Raw genomic sequence first — 4,659 nt, 5'->3', positions numbered from 1 at the left:
GGTTTAGTGAATGAGTTTGGGAGTATGTAAGAAACGGAATCTAAAGGTAAATGAAAGGAAGAATAAAGTTATGGTCTTCGAGAGAAATGAAGTCACTGAATGTACAATCAAAGACAAAAGTCGTGTCGTGAAATTTGGTGAAAATATCTGCTGAAAGACTATAGTTTTGGAGCGGTCTGCTTTGTGTCGAACAATCGGTTGGTAGCACTGACTTGAGTTGCCATTTGCTCCAGGTGACCGGCCTGCGGATGCCAGCATATACTTATTTTTGTAACAACGAAACTAATCTAAATAATTATTAAATCTTTCTGACTGCTGTTTCTATTTAGTATTTATGAAGCGTTTCTCATCTTTTATTTTTTATGACCACATTCGCAGAGTTACAATTCAGTTAGCTATATAGATGTTCGGAGGTCAGTTCTCCATCTATATTAACTGTGAATTAGCTAATCAAGTTGATAATTATGACCTGGAATTTTATTTACCGGTGTTGTAAAACAAAATTCATTATAGTATTCAACACATGAGATCAGAGTTATTCTATTATGATTTTTTTTCTTTTAGAGTGGCTAGCCAACTGAATCCCACAGACGAGTTCGAACACATAAACCAGACGACCGAAGTCTACGCACAGTTGTTCGTGTGCTTCATTCCAGGTGCACTTCGTTTCTTAAGGTGTAAGCACTGCTTGCGGGTGCTGCTTTCATCTCTGTGATTATTTCCTGTCCTATAGTGGTGTGGTAAGACGAGGACGACCTGAACGATTACATTGAGCCTTCCTCCTGAAATCTTAATCCACCTTCCTGTAGTTATGCTTATACCAAATGTTTGAACTTTCTGTTCAGGATTCACTTCCTGTAAATAAAGGAAGATCATGCCACCTCTCATATTCCTATTAGTTAGATGCATGTTGCTTGACCTTTTCATACCACGGTATAGTAGGTCTGCTTGATGTTTTGTGGTAAGATTTAATATAAAATGTCAGGTGATCATCGCCTAACCGTTGGCATTTCGTCTCTCATACGAACTTCGGAATCAGCAATTCATGCGAGTCGATGTAAAGGCTTCGGAATTTCAATGGTTCATTCATACCGTCATCCCATCAGTAGCAGACATGAAGCTTGAGGAAGTCAGGCTAACCAACCACGAACATGTAACTGGGGTAGAGATTTCATAATGTTTCAAGTGTTGCACTTAATCTTCGGACAATACCGTGACACGACATTTGTTTTTGACTGTACAGTGAGGTTGGATGAGAAGGAAATGGAAAATGTGAGTGCGTTTAAGTACTTGTTGTGTGATGAGTAAGGATGAAAGTTTAGAGGGCGAAGTGCTGGAAAGGGTACAACAGGGAAGAAAGGTTGCTGGTTCTTTGAAAGCAGTGATAAGAAACAGGGAAGTGGGCATGGATGTGAAAAAGTTACTGCATGACAGTATTGTGAAACCAGCTTTAACGTATGGAAGTGAAGCTTGACCTTGTTGGAGGGAAATAAGTCAAGGGTGAGAGCAGTGGAAATAAGTTATTTGAGAGGAGCACGTGGAGTCACATGGAGAGACAGACTGACAAATGAGGAAGTGAAGGAGCATTGTGGTGTGGATTTAGATCTGATAGGAATCGTTAGGAGAAACATTGAGGTGGTTTGGCCATGTAGAGAGGATGAAGAGCGAGAGACTGACGAGGAGAGTGTATGTGAGTGAGGTTGAGGGGGGGGAAGGGGAGGGGGAGGCCAAGGATGAGGTGGAGGGAGGGAGTGAAGAGGTATGTGAGAGAGGGTGTGTGAGCTGGGAGCAGGGTAGTGAAATGGAAGGGGACAGGGCAACATGGAAGAGATTTGTTTGTGGCCACCCATTACGGGATTAAGGCGTCTGGCAATAGATAAACAGACTTCCTGTTATGTTACTTACGGTAATGGTAACTCATGAGAAGGTATCATGTGGATATGAACACGGTGTTACATTGCCAGCCACTAACTGCACAAACCTACCCGACAACTTGTAAACGAGATTGGGGTGGGGTGGGGCTGTGTGGGCAGAGAAAGGAAAGTTCACTAGCCCCCTGTTCACTGGCCTTGTCTTCAGGTACTGGGGGAGGGGGGTACCGATTGTTACTTCTGACTGTACAGTATAACGGTACAATGTGTTCTGGCGACTTTCCAAAACTCTCAATTTTATCCCTTCTTACCACCCTACCCGACATAAATTACCCCCTGCTTGTATCCACCATCAGGTGAAACACTGAAAGAAATGTATCTGTTGTATTTAAGAATATGATGGTACTAAAGTGGCATTAACAAAAACAAAAGTTAGATTGAGTACCCAGGTGTTGTTGATGCGTAGCTTCGCAGCTTTCTCCCCCCGTTTCTCACCCGTGTTGTTGCTGTCATTGTTTGAGATGTTGCTGCTCTTGTGCTTCCTTCTTCAACATCTAAGTCAAATCCTTTGAAGCCCAGGACTCAAACAATGGAGCCGACCTCATTGTCTGGTGCTCTCTGATGGTGCTTTCATTCCCGCCATGCTTTTTCTCCATTTCTTCCTGCCTCTTTCCCTGTTTTAACTCCTTTACTACCTCATACTTCTAGGCATACGTGAAGATGCGCTGCTTTTAGGGTGGTTGGGGCTGATCATGTGGCATGACTAAGGGTCAGCATCCTCACTCGACACTCAAACACACAAACACCTGCCGCACAGCGCAGGTAGAGCTCGGTGTGAGACACAAGAAAGGACTAAGTGTGCCCAGCCTTGTGTCTACTTGGGCAGTACCGTACCGCACGCTGCAGATCAAGCGGAAAAAAAAAAACTTGGCCAAGTAGACACAGATCAGCTGACCAACCAAAACATTCAAGATGGCAGAGGCTGCTTGTCAAGCACAGGTTGAAGAAGTTTATTTGATAAAGTTTGTATGCTCATGTGTCAACAAAATACCCATTTTACACATTAATAATCATTCTTATATGCACAATGGTGATAATGGGAGGCATTATACTTCGTCTTAACTTAGAGATAGGTGCTTCGTCACCAACACGTTTATAGGGGCCTTATAAACAAACCTATAAACTAGTCACCACACCCAGTTTTTAATGTGTCATTACTTAACACAATGAATTTGGCAAAGTTCAACCTCCTTATAGGAGAGAAAAAAAAAGTCCACAGTTGGGGCACTTGTAGTTCTGAGCTGAAGTGGTCGCCATCATCATTGTTTACAAACAGGGGAGCACATCGACCGATCCACCTCATTATTTTGCTCCTTTCGGCATCCATCCTCCTCGTCAGTTCTGTCCCAGCAGTCGTAGCAAGCACGCGTCTTCCCCAGTGTCCCAGATACTGAAACGTGGCCACTCCATCCCGTCGACTTTCACAATCGTTTTCTCTCCATTACTAGATCGAGCTTTCCTCACCACAGCCTTGAGGGATCTTTGTGTTTCCTGGATATTAGCTGTTTTTTCCGGCTGCCACTTACAGTCCCTGCCGTAATACGAAGCCGAACCCTGAAGGGATACAGTTAGCATACTTCCACGAAGGGGGGCCTTAGAGGCCTGATTGTAGGAGGCTGTAAGGGTAGGTATTCTGTTAGGGCTAGGTTAGGTAAGACCCTCACGGGGCAGTGACGGGGTCTCCTGCGACACCTTCTAGAGGGAGGGAAGTTAGGCCCCCGTCACTGTATGGAACTGCCGGATTACAGCTGATAATTTATTTATTCTTTTCTTGTTTCTCTCATTGTTCTGGTAGAAGTATTCATAGGTTCATGTACATACATTCATGTATATTCAAAGTATACATGTGTGTATGAGTATGTGCATGTGTGTATACTAGGAAGCACAATGCATAAATAATTGAATAAATATATATATATATATATATATATATATATATATATATATATATATATATATATATATATATATATATATATATATATATTATAGATACATAAATGTATAATGTTTTATTTATTTATTTTTTTGAGCTCATCACCCTTCTTTGCGCCAAGAACTCTGACAATCAGCGAGCCACACCCTGTTCGGGAGCAGAGTCAGCAGAGGCTCCACCTACATCTCCCAGACAGCACTCCTCTGCTAAGAAACCCAGACCCACTGGCCCAGAATATGACTGCGATGACTTCTTCTCCTCTATCCCTGCCATGGAAACTGAGGACTCCCCTGCCGACCACCCCAGACCTGATCCCGACCTCACTGATGGTGTCACCTTGCCCTCACCTTCTGAGCACGTACCCCGACCTGCCGCAGCCTCTGCCACAGCCCTGGCGCCCTCAGACACTCGCGACATCGATGACGGTATCACCCTTGTCACAAAGAGGAGGAGGCAGGAGAAAAGACCCAGCCACCTGTCTGATGCCAGCACCCCACAGCAAAGCCACCCTACCCCGGCAACCCACCACCCCCGTACCCACCCACAAGCATCCCACCCCCCTACAGACACTCTTAGGGCTCCACCCCACCCTCACTCCAAACTCCCAGCATTCCTCATTTCTCCCAGCGATGTCTTACCCACGACATACAACATAGTCACGGTCATTGAAACTGAGCACCCTCACCTCAGATTCAAACTCAAAGTCACCAGAAACCTCAACACCATCATCATTCCTCTTGACGAAACCACCCTGCATGCCCTCAACACCTTGAACACTGTATCTGGCAAACT

Source organism: Coenobita brevimanus, chromosome 105 (assembly GCF_032717465.1).
Source record: "Coenobita brevimanus isolate Jiangsu-jjx chromosome 105, ASM3271746v2, whole genome shotgun sequence".
Taxonomy (NCBI): domain Eukaryota; kingdom Metazoa; phylum Arthropoda; class Malacostraca; order Decapoda; family Coenobitidae; genus Coenobita; species Coenobita brevimanus.
The sequence above is the reverse complement of the archived record's forward strand: the minus strand, read 5'-3'. Positions refer to the sequence as shown.